This window comes from Salmo trutta, chromosome 14 (assembly GCF_901001165.1).
Source record: "Salmo trutta chromosome 14, fSalTru1.1, whole genome shotgun sequence".
In the NCBI taxonomy this organism is placed as follows: Eukaryota; Metazoa; Chordata; class Actinopteri; order Salmoniformes; family Salmonidae; genus Salmo; species Salmo trutta.
Genome location: NC_042970.1, coordinates 35,402,328 through 35,419,857, shown reverse-complemented (window position 1 = coordinate 35,419,857; position 17,530 = coordinate 35,402,328). Strand labels below are relative to the sequence as shown.

General features: G+C 42.1%; 1 long non-coding RNA gene across 1 annotated transcript; it reads right to left on the bottom strand.

Moving 5' to 3' along the window:
- Positions 1-90: 90 nt before the first annotated feature.
- On the bottom strand, positions 91-3,014 carry LOC115207098 (uncharacterized). Its single transcript, XR_003880913.1, has 3 exons — positions 2,698-3,014; positions 2,422-2,504; positions 91-231 (listed from the first exon to the last, which is right to left on the bottom strand). It is a non-coding gene; the product is annotated as an uncharacterized LOC115207098 (long non-coding RNA).
- Between the last annotated feature and the right edge of the window lie 14,516 nt (positions 3,015-17,530).

Below are 17,530 nucleotides of genomic sequence, written 5' to 3'. Positions count from 1 at the left end.
CCTTTTTCCCACCCTTGTTTGTGGGATATTGTTTTGTGTGAGTGCATTCAGCACCACGTAGTTCATGGTCGTTGTATGTTTATTGTTTTCTTGTTTAAGTTTTCACTGCAACTCAACACACGCTGCATCTTGGTCCGTCCATTATCACAACCGTGACATCTCCAGACTCACTGCTGCCTTCCCTTTTCCTTTCATGTGGACAATGGTGGAGTATATCACTGATTGATGATCCTATACAGTGGGGGGAAAAAGTATTTGATCCCCTGCTGATTTTGTACGTTTGCCCACTTACAAAGAAATTATCAGTCTATAATTTTAATGGTAGGTTTATTTGAACAGTGAGAGACAGAATAACAACAAAAATCCAGAAAAATGCATGTCAAAAATGTTATAAAGTGATTTGCATTTTAATGAGGGAAATAAGTATTTGACCCCTCTGCAAAACATGACTTTGTACTTGGTGGCAAAACCCTTGTTGGCAATCACAGAGGTCAGACGTTTCTTGTAGTTGGCCACCAGGTTTGCACACATCTCAGGAGGGATTTTGTCCACTCCTCTTTGCAGATCTTCTCCAAGTCATTAAGGTTTCGAGGCTGACGTTTGGCAACTCGAATATTCAGCTCCCTCCACAGATTTTCTATGGGATTAAGGTCTGGAGACTGGCTAGGCCACTCCAGGACCTTAATGTGCTTCTTCTTGAGCCACTCCGTGTATTGAGCCACTCCGTGTTTTGGGTCATTGTCATGCTGGAATACCCATCCATGACCCATTTTCAATGCCCTGGCTGAGGGAAGGAGGTTCTCACCCAATATTTGACGGTACATGGCCCCGTCCATCGTCCCTTTGATGCGGTGAAGTTGTCCTGTCCCCTTAGCAGAAAAACACCCCCAAAGCATAATGTTTCCACCTCCATGTTTGACGGTGGAGATGGTGTTCTTGGAGTCATAGGCAGCATTCCTCCTCCTCCAAACATGGCGAGTTGAGTTGATGTCAAAGAGCTCCATTTTGGTCTCATCTGACCACAACACTTTCACCAGTGTTCCTCTGAGTCATTCAGATGTTCATTGGCAAACTTCAGACGGGCATGTATATGTATTCTTGAGCAGGGGGACCTTGCGGGCGCTGCAGGATTTCAGTCCTTCACAGCGTAGTGTGCTACCAGTTATTTTCTTGGTGACTATGGTCCCAGCTGCCTTGAGATCATTGACAAGATCCTCCCGTGTAGTTCTGGGCTGATTCCTCACCGTTCTCATGATCATTGCAACTCCACGAGGTGAGATCTTGCATGGAGCCCCAGGCCAAGGGATATTGACAGTTCTTTTGTGTTTCTTCCATTTGCGAATAATCGCACCAAATGTTGTCACCTTCTCACCAAGCTGCTTGGCGATGGTGTTGTAGCCCATTCCAGCCTTGTGTAGGTCTACAATCTTGTCCCTGACATCCTTGGAGAGCTCTTTGGTCTTGGCCATGGTGGAGAGGTTTTTTGGTCTTGGCCATTTGGAATCTGATTGATTGCTTATGTGGACATGTGTCTTTTATACAGGTAACAAGCTGCGGTTAGGAGCACTCCCTTTAAGAGTGTGCTCCTAATCTCAGCTCGTTACCTGTATAAAAAGACACCTGGGAGCCAGAAATCTTTCTGATTGAGAGGGGGTCAAATACTTATTTCCCTCATTAAAATGCAAATCAATTTATAACATTTTTGACATGCGTTTTTCTGGATTTTCTTGTTATTGTCTCACTGTTCAAATAAACCTACCATTAAAATTATAGACTGATCCTTTCTTTGTCAGTGGGCAAACGTACACAATCAACAGGGGATGAAATACTTTTTTCCCCCACTGTATAAAGGGACAATTAGAAACAAGATACTTTCAGAGACACAGGCACTGCAGCATCCAGGGATGTAGATTCAAGCTAATTTACACTATATATACACTGAGTGTTCTTTCCATGGCATAGACTGACCAGGTGAAAGCTACCCTTATTGATGTTGCTTGTTAAATCCACATCAATTAGTGTAGATGAATGGGGAGGAGACAGATTAAAGGATTTTTAAACCTTGAGACATGGATTGTCAATGTGTGCCATTCAGAGGGTGAATGGACAAGACAAAAGATTTAAGTGCCTTTGAAGAGGAGGTATGGTAGGAGGTGCCAGGTGCATCGGTTTGTCTGTCAAGAACTGCAACGCTGCTGGGTTTTTTACGCTCAGTTTCCTGTGTGTATCAAGAATGGTCCACCACCCAAAGGACATCCAACTTGACACAACTGTGGGAAGCATTGGAGTCAACATAGGCCATATTTTCTGTGGACTGCTTTCGACACCTTGTAAATTCCATGCCCTGACAAATTGAGGCTGTTCTTAATTTTGTACACTCAGTGTATTTATACTAACACACACACACTGCACTTCTCTTACTGGTGCACTGTGGAGTGTTGTTGCCTCCTCTTGGTTGATGTTTCTGTGTGAACTGCAGCATACATTGCATAGGGATCATCATCCTAAAGAGGGAAGAAGAGGAGAAATACAATGAGACATGTAATACACACAATACATATGCAACAACCATTACCACACAAGTAGCACAATGATTGAGATGCAATCTTTCGTGAGACCTTCCTTTTCCCACTGAATTTGACATGATTTAATCAGTAACAGTCTTAAAGACAAACACATGCACAGACACTATCTTACTGGTGTAATGAGTGGTGTGGTTGTCTTGTCGCCTAAACCAGTGTTTCTGTCTGCAACCATGGATTACATTGCAGAGGGATCATCCTATAGAGGAGAGATACAATGAGACACAAACAGTAACTTTGTCTAATTGACCATCCTCATATCAATAACACAATGATAAATGGGATGTATTCTTTTGTCAGATCTTGATTTCCCCACACTCTCAATGTGATAGAGCATGCGTCAAACTCATTCCACGGAGGGCCGAGTGTCTGTGGGTTTTCGTTCCTCCCTTGTACTTGATTGACGAATTAATATACACTAAGTCCTGTCACTTTTCACCAACTAAACTCATTGCTTTTCTAAGTGGTTGCAATTGTGGACAAGTAACCATTATTTATCCTGTATCTGTACAGAGCAACTCCAGCAATGATGAGAATGACTGGTAGAACAGCCAGTACAATGATTGTAGATTGAGCTTTCTCTGAAGTCCCCCAAATGTCTGTCCCTACAGGACTTGGTGACTTTTCCAGTACACGCTAAAAAGAGAATCTGTGATCACTTGAATATCGATCTAGCTTTTTGTTCACACATCGTCCATTGAGCATTGTCACAGGCCGGCTCATAGCCTGTGGCAAAAATGAGAGGACATCAACAACCGGTATAGGCCAATTCAAAATGTTCTTTATTACAAAACAAAACTATTAACTCTACACAAAGAAAAAGGAATCAGGTGTGGAAATGTCATAATGTAAGGTGCATGGATGCGTGAATATGTGTGTGTGAACATGACTGAGTGGAAACTAAATAAACCAACAAAGGAACAAACAAAACAGGATCATACCTGGAGGAGAGAGAGAGCAAGCCAAGCGAGAGAGAGGTTAGTGGAGCAGTTTGTTAAATACCCTGAGCCCAGGTGGCTCCAATCACTAACGACCCTCCTCTGCCTGCAGGAGGAACCGCCCCTGCACTGCAGAGGAGGAGCCGTGACAGCATGTTGGGTAGGAAATGTACTGATCCTTTTATATAAGTTTGGCTTTAACCAGCAACAGTCTTTAGCAATATAAGACATTTTAATGATTTACACTGACTTTTAGAGGAAGTTGTTGGTAGGGATGTTCTAGTTGTGGGTTGAGTTATTGGTGGGTGTTTTGGTTTGAGTTACTGTTGGATGTTTGGTGGTGGGTGTTTTAGTTTGCTCTGACTAACAGAAAAGTGGATCATTAGGTCCTTGCCAATACTATGTAGCTAAAGATAAAATGAGCCCCAAGATTTATCGGGAGTGGGATCTCTTACCTTTTATCATAGAGTTGGATTTCTTTGATTTCTACAGCAGTGATTTGGCACCTGTACCACCCCTCATCCTCACTCGTTAGATGTGAAAGGAGGAGAGAGCGGTTCCCAGGAGAGTTCTCAGTAAACATCTTTACTCTGCCTTTATAGAGATCACTCTGGGTTAATATAGTTTCAGGTCTCTGTCCATCTCTGAATTTAGTCCATGTGATTCTGGGAGGTTTAGCCTGAAGTTCAGAACAGGAACAGGGCAGAAGCAGACTGGTGTGTGGATCTAATGATCTGTAGGGCTGTACTGTCTAACAAAGGGCAGCCTGTTGAAATATGTAGAAATGTGTTTTATTTACTTTATCAATTTTAGAAGATGGTTCTCTACAACTGCTACCATGAACACTTAAGACTACCCATTACTAACAGTATTACTGCTAGCCTTCAGTATTACCAATGCCATATACTGTAGTAATCTGAAATAGCTTATATATTTAATGGAACAAACCATGAATGGTTTGTACAGATGTTTGCCTTATACTGTTACTTCCTGTCATATTTTGTATACACAGCTGTCTAAGCCTGAGATGCATCTCTTACCTTTTACAAAGAGTCTGATGTACAGTATGTGTTCCTGTCTTCTCTATCCTTGATTGTACACCTTTACACCCCATGATCCTCCTTAGTGATGTGTGAGAAGTGGAGAGAGAGGTTCCCAGGAGAGTTCACAATATTTAAAATATCCACGCTGTACCTGTAGAGATCACTCTGGGTTATTGGTATCCAACACTCACTGTTTTGTTTTTGGAAGTTCCATGTGAGGCTTTGAGGTTTAGCTTGGAGGTCAGTGCAGGGCAGGAGAACAGACTGGCCTGAGAAGACGTGGATCTCCTTCAGATTACATTCTACAAGAATACAACCTACAGAGACACAGAGCAAAATATGTCCAAGTTGGAATTCAATGAATTGTATCTGCCATAGCAATGTCTGTGGATTGTAGTGAATAGTAGTGGATTGTGCCTAGGGCTGTATTATGACTGTTACTGCCACACCGGCGGTCACAAATCATGAAGGCAAGCTCTGATGCTACTGATGGTCATTAGTAGCCTACCAAACTTGTTAACTGCCTGGTACTCAGCACTCTATTGTCCCTCTAATCACTCTGACGTCAATGCAAATGTAATCGAAAATCTAATCAAACACTTCATGAGAGCCCATGCGCTCATGTTGCACAACAACATGAGCGCATGACATTTGCGCAAGAACTTAGTGATGGCCTCTACTCTATTGGCTAGGCTTACTATGTTTATTTCTCAACTTTCCTAATATTAAGCACATTGCTTGTCTTTACAACGGGAGTACAGCCTACCTGGCTGGCATGTAAATGAACCACGGTAAAATACGTCCTCCATTCACTATTTAAGTGCAGAGATGACATGTATTTTTTGCCCCTGTTTCGAGACAAGTGTGTGATAATGGCCCATATTATTTAGAATATGTAAAGACAATATATCACTTGTGAATTATATATTATTATTTGTGAATAACTTCTTAAAATTAAGCACATTAATCCACTTTACAAAAGGTGTAGAGCCTAACTGGCATACATAAGCAGTTTGTGAGTTTCAAGTTTGGTGAAGATAATTTTCACCAAGAAAATGCACCTTTATAATAAAAGCATTACATGCATAATTGCATTTGCGGTCACTTTTGATAACGATGTTTTCCCGCTAATGGAACATTCACACTTATAGCCTACTGCTGTGTGCGCATTGCTGCGCTTATAATGTGAAGAATAGCCTAATCGTTTATCAACATTTTAAGCTAAAGTTCTGATCTGTTGTCATCCTCATTGCGTAATAGTTTTTTTTTATGCTAGTGGTTGTATTAATTTGGGATCTTTCGCAATCCACAACTGTCCCAGACTATGTTTGGAATATTTATTTCTCTCACAGAATAAAATAGGTCAACTTTTGTACTATGGAAGATAGTCGATTGACATAGGCTAGTGCTTTTGCTGTTCGTTAGGCCTACTTATCTTGTTGGCAGATGAAACGTACATGTGGACAGTTCTTTCAATATTCACCTCGGACGGGTGCAGTTGCGTCCCCGATGTGTCTTTCCTCACTTGTAGTGATGGAGAGCCATGTGAGAGGTGCTTCGGAACACGCAGCACTCAGGGAGAAGGCCTCAGAAGGCATGGATTTTTTTTAGGGTGCATTACGGCCACACAAAGGGGATGCTGCCGGGAATTCAAATCATTATCAAGTGCTTCTCAAATTGCAAATGAGAGACTGATGAAGTGTGAACAGCCTGCGCAAAAAACAAAGCAGAGCTCTTGCCTTTCAAGATACTTTTCCCAAATCATCATTAGAGTTGGATCATGCAGCCTTGCCATGTATTAAAAATCAAAACATATATCCCAATGTTTGCAGAACTACTAAAGTTACATTAATAACTCTAAATTAATAATATAGGAGTACCTATTTCTTTCTTAACCGCTCAACATAGAATAGCCAAATGTGCACACTCCCTCATATCGTTTGGACAAAATATCCTTTCTATTTTATTCAGCTTTGTTCAATGGTGTTCTCCATACTATAAAATAATGCCATGTAATTCTAACCAAATCTTGTCTGCTAAATGAACTAGTGTAGCACACAGCCATATCGCATTGCCATATCAGGACCTAACATAAGGACAACTGAGTATGCTATTCTGTTCTTCTGAAATAGACTACATTTTCTTTATATCATGTTTCTTTAGACCTGTCTAAAGTAAATTATGGATTTATTGTGAATGTGTAGGCTATATTACATGGATTTATTAGACTTTTTAAAATGTAGATTTTCCAAAGGTCTACATCATGTGTGGAAGCCAGAAGATGCTGTGTTTATGTTAATTAACAGTCAATTACCGTGAGAAGACAGTATTTGCTTGGCAATCACTGGCTGACAAAATTTCATGACCACCACAGCCCTAATTGTGTTTGACAGAGTACAGCCTGCTGAAACACAGCAACATTATCCTTTTCTAATGTTCTTTACATCAATGCAGGATTACATTTCTCCATTCACACAACACCATGAAATATAAGACATGGGTAGTTACTGTATCTACAGGTTATTTTGCATTGATGGTCAGTTTACAAACTCTTACTGTAACATTTTTGCAAAACGCATCATACTGTGACACTTTATGTATTTTGACAGTTCTATATCTTGAAAGCTTGATTGTTGACTTGCAAAACATTTTACTGTGTGAACAGTGGACTAATGAAAAAAAATACCAAAATATATTTTCTTTAACTTTGGAACATGAATTGACAGGTCTGAGATTTAGCAAAGGTTTTTATTCCAGGCAATACAGATCTATGCTATAAAACATTTTGGGTAAACCGTACAAGACATCCATCTGTATTGACTGACTGTTGATAAATGTATTGATAAATACAGACTTATAAAAGAAACCAGCATCACTCTTATAATTTCAGATGTACTAAAGCATACCATATGTATTTTGAATCTGCAAGATATTCTGCTAAATTTGTATGTCTCAACACATGCAAGATATTTTGGGATACATTTCTCTGACACTTGTGCTGAGTAACAGTTGAAAATGCATGTAATATCACATTCTGTAGCTACTGTAGGACTCACCTGCAGTGATATGAAGGAAAGAGCTGATCAGACACACAGAGATCCACATAATCACTGTCTCCTGGTGTTGAGAGATATGATGCTAACCAATATAGACTGTTTGTGAAAATCTGCCGATGTGCCCTTGAGCAAGGCACTTAACCCTAATTTGCTCCAGGGGTACCGTATTACCATGGCTGACCCTGTATAACCACACCTTTCACTGCACCTATGTGACAGTAAAACAATATTTATTTATGAGTAGTGTAATGAGAGTTACCCGTACCCTTAATCAGTCCCTTTCGTGTGTGCGCGTGGCCCTGGGTCGTCAGAGGGTGAGGAAGAACATCTTTAACCGTCTGAGGCAGGCCATGGAGGGGATGAGGAAGGAGGGCCACAAGGTACCTCAGTATAATACACTGGACAACCAAGACCTATCCCTTCCACATGTCATTATACAAGACAAACAAGAACTAACCCCACCCCTACATGCCCTATCAAATCTACCAATAATAATAATTTAGTGGGTGCTTATATTCATCTTATTTTACACAAGTGTGTATTATATGCAGTGCATTGGAAACGTTATTTTTGCATATCCCAACTCTCTCTGAGACACCCTTCGAGAGACAATGTGTGCTCAAAATAATATCCACAATAGTTCTAAGATTTCACATGATTTGTGTGTTAGATTGTCAGAAGTGAACCAGCAAATTACTTTCTGTCTCCAGTGTGTTTGTTTCCACAGAACTAGCAGTGGCATGTGGATACTTCTCAACATCTCTGCACCTCTGTGTGGAGCAGGAGGAGGACTCTTCTCAAAGTGAGAGAATCTCACCACAGATACCATATTTAGATACAGTTCAATGTCTGTCTTCATTGTGTATGTATATGAAGCGGTGGTTTGTCTAAAATGGACTCACCAATTCTGTTTCCTCTTGCAGGATATGTCAAGTTTCTGGTAAAATGTCATCATCGCCTTAGAAGGAAATATCCATTTGACCAAACGCTGAAAGTTAAAAAGACTGGGGACATATTTCCCATGTTTCATGCTTATGCATCATTAATTGTGTGTTTTTGCTTGGGCAGAAATACTTTGAGTGTTGCTGAGAACAACTTGAGCACTCTGGGCCTATGGCTGGTTCTGGAGTCTCGGCACCAGGAGGCTGACAAGGTCAGACATCATCTGTAATTACCAAGGCTAGGAGTTTTTCCTGTCTACATGACCTGGCCAGGAAAAACTCCTGGCCTTTGTTGTAGCAGCTCAGTTATTGGTGAACAACACGGTATCAGTGTTGTAAGTGAATGTGCTCACAGTTTACATAACGACATACTGTAATTTCCGTTAGGTCATGAGGAAAAACCTCAACCCCCTCAGCTGTTGATGAGTCATAGAGATCACAAACAGTACAGGAAACTCTTAACATATTTTATTGATATTAAAGTAGTTTATTAAGTGTTATATTTATCACTATTGATAAGTATAATCTGTGAGCCCAGTCTGTGTGTGTACAGTCGTGGCCAAAAGTTGAGAATAACACAAATATACATTTTCAGTCTGCTGCCTCAGTGGCTTTAGATATTTTTGTCAGATGTTACTATGGAATACTGAAGTATAATTATAAGTGTCAAAGGCTTTTATTGACAATTACATGAAGTTGATGCAAAGAGTCAATATTTGCAGTGTTGACCCTTCTATTTCAAGACCTCTGCAATCCGCCCTGGCATGCTGTCAATTAACTTCTGTGCCACATCCTGATTGCTGGCAGCCTATTCTTGCATAATCAATGCTTGGCGTTTGTCAGAATTTGTGGGTTTTTGTTTGTCCACCCGCCTCTTGAGAATTGACCACAAGTTCTCAATGGGATTAAGGTCTGGGGAGTTTCCTGGCCATGGACCCAAAATATCGATGTTTTGTTCCCAGAGTCACTTAGTTATCACTTTTGCCTTATGGCAAGGTGCTCCATCATGCTGGAAAAGGCATTGTTCGTCACCAAACTGTTCCTGGATGGTTGGGAGAAGTTGCTCTCGGAGGATGTGTTGGTACCATTCTTTATTCATGGCTGTGTTCTTAGGCAAAATTGTGAGTGAGCCCACTCCCTTGTCAGAGAAGCAACCCCACACATGAATGGTCTCAGGATGCTTTACTGTTGGCATGACACAGGACTGATGGTAGCGTTCACCTTGTCTTCTCCGAACAAGCTTTTTTCCGGATGCCCCAAACAATCGGAAAGCAGATTCATCAGAGAAAATGACCTTATCCCAGTCCTCAGCAGTCCAATCCCTGTACCTTTTGCAGAATATCAGTCTGTCCCTGATGTTTTTCCTGGAGAGAAGTGGCTTCTTTGCTTCCCTTCTTGACACTAGGCCATCCTCCAAAAGTCTTCGCCTCACTGTGTGTGCAGATGCATTCACACCTGCCTGCTGCCATCCCTGAGCACGCTCTGTACTGGTGGTGCCCCGATCCCGCAGCTGAATCAACTTTAGGAGACGGTGCTGGCGCTTGCTGAACTGTCTTGGGCCCCCTGAAGCCTTCTTCACAACAATTGAACCGCTCTCCTTGTAGTTCTTGATGATCCGATAAATGGTTGATTTAGGTGCAATCTTACTGGCAGCAATGTCCTTGCCTGTGAAGTCCTTTTTATGCAAAGCAATGATGACGGCACGTGTTTCCTTGCAGGTAACCATGGATGACAGAGGAAGAACAATGATTCCAAGCACCACCCTCCTTTTGAAGCTTCCAGTCTGTGATCATCTTATGGGCAGGTGGGACGGTAGCGTCCCACCTGGCCAACATCCAGTGAAATTGCAGAGCGCGAAATTCAAAAATACCAAATTCAAATATTTAACATTGTTGAAAATATATGTGTTATACATCAAAATAAAGCTTAACTTCTTGTTAATCCAGCCGCTGTGGGTCAGATTTCAAAAAGGCTTTACAGTCAAAGCAAACCATGCGATTATCTGAGGACAGCGCCCCGCATACAAACACATGAAAATCATATTTCAACCAGGCAGGTGTGCCACAAAAGTCAGAAATAGCGATATAACAGGCAGTTTACTTTGGGCACACTTTTCATCCGGAGGTGAAATACTGCCCCCTACCCAAGAGGTTATTCGAACTCAATCAGCATGATAGAGTGATCTTCAGCCTTGTCCTTGTCAACACACACCTGTGTTAATGAGAGAATCACTGACATGTCAGCTGGTGTGTTTGTGGCAGGGCTGAAATGCAGTGGAAATGTTTTTGGGGATTCAGTTCATTTGCATGGCAAAGAGGGACTTGGCAATTAATTGCAATTCATCTGATCATTCTTCATAACATTCTGGAGTATATGCAAATTGCCATCATACAAACTGAGGCAGCAGACTTTGACACAAATATAAATTCATTCTCAAAACCTTTGGCCACAAATGTGTATGTGTGTTGAAAGATGCTGTAGAGAAGAATTGGTAAACTGGTGGCACTGGAGACAGCCAGCAAGAACGCCGAAAGAGCAAAGCCTGTGAAGAAAGCTGCTGTGAACGTTTTGTTCACAAAGACACAGGTACACATCAGGCATCACTTGTTCCTACTGTGTCCAGAAGGTGTCAGTAGTGCGCTCTCATCTACAGTCAACTCAAGGTTTGAAACTTCAAATCAAATTGTATTTGTCACATGCGCCTGAATACAACAGACCTTACCGTGAAATTCTTACTTACAAACCCTTAACCAACAATGCAGTTTAAGAAAAATAAGAGTTAAGGAAAATATTTACTAAATAAACTAAAGTAAAAATTAAAAGAGCAAAGATAAAATAACAATGTGGCAGGTTTGTCGAGGTAATATGTACATTTTGGTAGAAGTAAAGTGACTATGCATAGATAATAATCAGTGAATAGTCCGGGTAGCCATTTGATTAGTTGTTCAGCAGTGTTATGGCTTGGGAGTAGAAGCTGTTAAGAAGCCTTTTGGACCTAGACTTGGTGCCTCGGTACCGCTTGCCGTGCGGTAGCAGAGAGAACAGTCTATGACTAGGATGGCTGGAGTCTTTGACAATGTTTAGGGCTTTCCTCTGACACCGCCTGGTATACAGGTATACAGGTATACAGATGGTAGGAAGCTTGGCCCCAGTGATGTACTGGGCCGTACGCATTACCCTCTGTAATGCCTTGCGGTTAGAGGCCGAGCAGCTGCCATATCAGGCAGTGATGCAACCCGTCAGGATGCTCTCGATGGTGCAACTGTAGAACTTTTTGAGGATCTGAGGACCCATGCCAAATCTTTTCAGTCTCCTGAGGGGGAATAGGCCTTGTCGGGCCCTCTTCACGACTTTCTTGGTGTATTTGGACCATAATAGTTTGTTGGTGATGTAAGCACAAAGGTACTTGAAGCTCTCAACCTGCTCCACTACAGCCCCGTCGATGAGAATGGGGGCGTGCTTGGCCCTCCTTTTCCTGTAGTCCACAATAATCTCCTTTGTCTTGATCACTTTGAGGGAGACGTTGTTGTTCTGGCACCACACTGCCAGGTCTCTGACCACCTCCCTATAGGCTGTCTCATCGTTGTGTCGTCGGTAAACTTAGTGATGGCGTTGGAGTTGTGCTTGGCCACTCAGTCATGGGTGAACAGGGAGTACAGGAGGGGACTAAGCACTCACCACTGAAGGGCCCCTGTGTTGAGGATCAGCATGGCAGATGTGTTGTTTCCTACCCTTACCACCTGGGGGCAGCCCATCAGGAATTCCAGGATCCAGTTGCAGAAGGAGTAGTCCCAGGGTCCTTAGCTTAGTGATGAGCTTTGAGGGCACTATGGTGTTGAAGGCTGAGCTGTAGTCAACAAACAGCGTTCTCACGTAGGTGTTCTTTTTGTCCAGGTGGGAAATGGCATTGTTGAGTGCAATAGAGATTGGTTACCTTGCTGTTCTTGGGCACGGGGACTATGGTGGTCTGCTTGAAACATGTAGGTATTACAGACTTGGCCAAGGACAGGTTGAAAATGTCAGTGAAGACACTTTTCAGTTGGTCAGCACATGCTTGGAGTACACATCCTGGTAATGCGTCTGGCCCTGCAACCTTGTGAATGTTGACCTCTTTAAAGGTTGTACTCACATTGGCTACGGCGAGCGTGATCACACAGTCGTCCGGAACAGCTGGTGCTCTCATGCATGTTTTAGTGTTGCTTGTCTCGAAGCGTGCATGGAAGTCATTTAGCTCATCTGATAGGCTTGTGTCACTGGGCAGCTCGCTGCTGGGCTTGCCTTTTGTAATCTGTAATAGTTAGCAAGTCCTGCCACATTCCACGAGTGTTGGAGCCAGTGTAGTAGGATTCAATCTTAGTCCTGTATTTACGCTTTGCCTGTTTGATGGTTCGTCTGTGGGTAATACAGGATTTCTTATAAGCGTCCAGGTTAGAGTCCCACTCCATGAAAGCGGCAGCTCTACCTTTTAGCTCAGTGTGGATGATGCCTGCAATCCATGGCTTCTGGTTGGGGTATTTACGTATGGTAACTATGGAGACAACGTCATCGATGTACTTATTAATGAAGCCAGCCGGTGACTGACTGATGTGGTAAACTCCTCAATGCCATCGGACGAGTCCTGGAACATATTCCAGTCTGTGCTAGCAAAACAGTCCTGTCAGCTCATGAAACATGGGACCAAAACGTGTCATGACTGCATAAAAATATCCACAGCAAGTAAACTATACTGAACAAAAATATAAACGCAACATGTAAAGTGTTTCATCAGCTGAAATAAAAGATCCCAGTAATTTTCCTTAAGAACGTTTCCCTATATTTAGGGCACAAATTTGTTTACATCCCTGTTAGTGAGCATTTCTCCTTTCCAAGATAATCCCTCCACCTGACAGATGTGGCATATCAAGAAGCTGATTAAACAGCATGATCATTACACAGGTGCACCTTGTGCTGGCGACAACAGAAGGCCATTAATATGTGCAGTTTTGTCACATAATACAATGCCACAGACGTCTCAAGTTTTGAGGGAGCGTGCAATTGACATGCTGACTGCAGGAATGTCAGACCAAGTATAACCACGTGGGGTTATGGTATGGGAAGGCATAAGCTATGGACAACGAACATAATTGCATTTTATCTGGCAATTTGAAAGCACAGAGATACCGTAACGAGATCCCTGGAGGCCCATTGTCGTGCAATTCATCCCCCGCCATCACCTCATGATTCAGCATGATAATGCATGTCACAAGTAGCTGTACACAATTCCTGGAAGCTGAAAGTGTCCCAGTTCTTCCATGGCCTGCATGCTCACCAGATATGTCACATATTGAGCATGTTTGGGATGCTCTAGATCAACCTGCATGACGGCGTGTTCCAGTTCCCGCAAATATCCAGCAACGTCGCACAGCCATTGAAGAGTGGGACAACATTCCACAGGCCACAATCAACAGCCTGATCAACTCAAGGAGATGTGAAGGAGATGTGTCACGCTGCATGAGGCAAATGGTAGTCACACCAGATTCTGACTGGTTTTCTGATCCACGCCCCTACTTTTTTTTTAAGGCATCTGTGACCAACAGATGCATGTCTGTATTCCCAGTCATGTGAAATCCATAGATTAGGGCATAATGCATGTATTTCAATTCACTGATTTCCTTCTATGAACTGTAAACTCAGTAAAATTGTTGCATTTATATTTTTGTTCATTGTAGATCGTTGAATCGGTGCTGGTGAACGGCAACACATTTAAACAGAGTTGAGACATTGCTTTGGAATCAACTGTATATTCTATATACAGTACCAGTCAAAAGTTTGGACACACCTACTCATTCAAGGGTTTTTCTTTAAGTTTCTATATTGTAGAATAATAGTGAAGACATCAAGACTATGAAATAACACATATGGAATCCTGTAGTAACCAAATAAGAAATTGACAGCTTTGCACACTCTTGGCATTCTCTCAACCAGCTTCATGAGGAATGCTTTTCCAACAGTCTTATAGGAGTTACCACATATGCTGAGCACTTGTTGGCTGCTTTTCCTTCACTCTGCGGTCCATCTCATCCCAAACCATCTCAATTGGGTTTAGGTTGGGTAATTTTTGGAGGCCAGGTCATCTGATGCAGCACTCCATCACTCTCCTTTGTTGAATAGCCCTTACACAGCCTGTAGGTGTGTTTTGGGTCATTGTCCTGTTTAAAAACAAATGAGATTCCCACTAAGCGCAAACCAGATGGGATGGCGTATCGCTGCAGAATGCTGTGGTAGCCATGCTGGTTAAGTGTGCCTTGAATTCTAAATCACTGACAGTGTCACCAGCAAAGCACCCCCACACCATCACATCTCCTTCTCCATGCTTCACGGTGGGAACCACACATGCGGAGATCATCTGTTCACCTACTCTGCGTCTCACAAAGACACGGCGGTTGGAACCAAGAATCTCAAATTTGGACTCATCAGACTAAAGGACAGATTTCCACCGATCTTATGTCCATTGCTCGTGTTTCTTGGCCCAAACAAATCTCTTCTTATTGGTGTCCTTTAGTAGGGGTTTCTTTGCAGCAATTCGACCACGAAGGCCTGATTCACACAGTCTCCTCTGAACAGTTGATGTTGCTGTGTCTGTTACTTGAACTCTGAAGCATTTATTTGGGCTGCAATCTGATGTGCAGTTAACTCTAATGAACTTATCCTTTGCAGCAGAGGTAACTCTGGGTCTTCCTTTCCTGTGGCGGTCCTCATGAGAGTCAGTTTCATCATATCGCTTGATGATTTTTGCGACTGCACTTGAAGAAACTTTCAAAGTTCTTCATTTTTTCCCTGATTGACTGAACTTCATGTCTAAAAGTAATGATGGACTGTCATTTCTCTTTGCTTATTTGAGCTGTTATTGCCATAATATGAACTTGGTATTTTACCAAATAGGGCTATCTGTATACCATCCCTGTCTTGTCACAACACAAATGATTGGCTCAAATGCATTAAGAAGGAAAGAAATTCCACAAATGAACTTTTAACAAGGCACACTTGTTAATTGAAATGCATTCCAGGCGACTACCTCATTAAGCTGGTTGAGAGAATGCCAAGTGTGTGCAAAGTTTTCATCAAGGCAAAGGGTGGCTACTTTGAAGAAACCAAAATTTAAAATATATTTTGATTTGTGTAATACTTTTTTTTGGTTGCTACATGATTCTGTATGTGTTATTTCATGGTTTTGATGTCTTCACTATTATTCTACAATGTATAAAATAGTAAAAATAAAGAGAAATCCTTGAATGAGTCCGTGTGTCCGAACTTTTGACTGGTACTGTATAACTGAACAAAAATATAAAGGTAACATGCAACAATTTCAATGATTTTACTGAGTTACAGTTCCTTTCTGGAATTCAGTCAATTTAAATAAATTAACTAGGCCCCGGGGAGCCAGTTTTTCCCCACCAAAGGGCTTTATTACAGACAGAAATGTCTGTTTCATCAGCTGTCTGGGTGGCTGGTCTCAGACCATCCCGCAGGTGATCAGCCAGCACCTGCAGGCCTTCAAAAAACTGGGAGAGTGACCACCACAGGCCAGACACACGCCCTCTCATGACCACCACAACCCTCTCTGACCCTCCTGATTAGTCTGTCTATATCTGTCTGAGCACCTCACTCTAAACATGTCCATTTATTGTCCTTGTGTGTGTCATGCACTGCTTCCATCAAACATGTAAATGTAATGAAATCAGCAGAATCCTTATAGCAAGGACACAGTAGTTTTGCCTATCTTGCTCTCCCTCTCTCTCACAAACAAACACACACACCCACACACACAGTCACACACTGTCGTCCTCTGTCCAAAACCCCACTCACCCTCATACCCCCACACAATAATGAAGCCCCTATGGGGATGGTGGTGTCTTCTTAGCAGAGGGAGTTGGATTCCCTCTGTCTCTGACAGAAGTGTGTGTGTGTGTGTGTGTGCGCATTGTGTGTATATGCAGCCGCACTGACGAGATATTGCCGGGCCTGCCTTCCTGTGCTACCGCAATGGTGCATACAGAGAGGAGTGTTCTGTGCAGATCTATAGCCACCGCCACATCAGTAGTAGGGGTCAAATAAAATAAAGTGTGATGAATTGATTGCCCAACTGTCTGGCTGCGTGTTTGTGTGTGTGTGTCCCGCTCCAGGGTCATTAATCAGTGTGTTAGACTCCTCCCAAGGACATGGCACCAAGGACACTCAGTCTTTCTCTCTGTGTTGACTCTGAGACTGTTCTCTCTGCTCTTCTCTCTGTTTCGGTTTAAATGCTGATTCAGTGACTGCTCACTACTCTGGTGCTTCTTAAACTAACTGTAGCTAGGCCCTCAGATGATCCTTGTTTTACTGAATGTGAGTACTCTATTGCCTAATTCTAATTCAACCCCAAACCCCTTACTCTGTGACACTTGAAGATCAAGTAATGGGGTAATATCGCTGATAATCTAGGTGGAATTATCACAGTATACGTGCGGTAAAGAGATCAATTGAACGCAGACCGTGGGGAAAAGAACAAAGATGCTGTCATTGGCACATCTTACAAAGTGGATATTCGTCAAATCCGTCATGATTTTTGTGTTCTAACAGGCCCACAATGTGGTTACTAAAATCCTACTTGGATATATTTGTCTGTTTTCGATAAAAAATAATATTTAGGAAGAATCATTTTCAGGGTTAGAAAAAATGTCTGCTAAATGCTAACTTCCGTTTGAATAAGTTGGTAGCATAGCTAGCATATAGAAATCGGTGGTGGCAGTTGAAGCCAGTTTTAAGTGTAATGCAGTTGATTGGTGACGATGACATGAGCATGTATTGGGGTAAACATCCATACAAACGCTATACTCACATTTTTTACCAAAATAGTGTTAAATACACATATAAACAATATCCTAAATGGCGTTGCCATGGCATTATAATTGTTTTGGTTGAGTTCGATTGATCTCTTTACCGCATCTATTG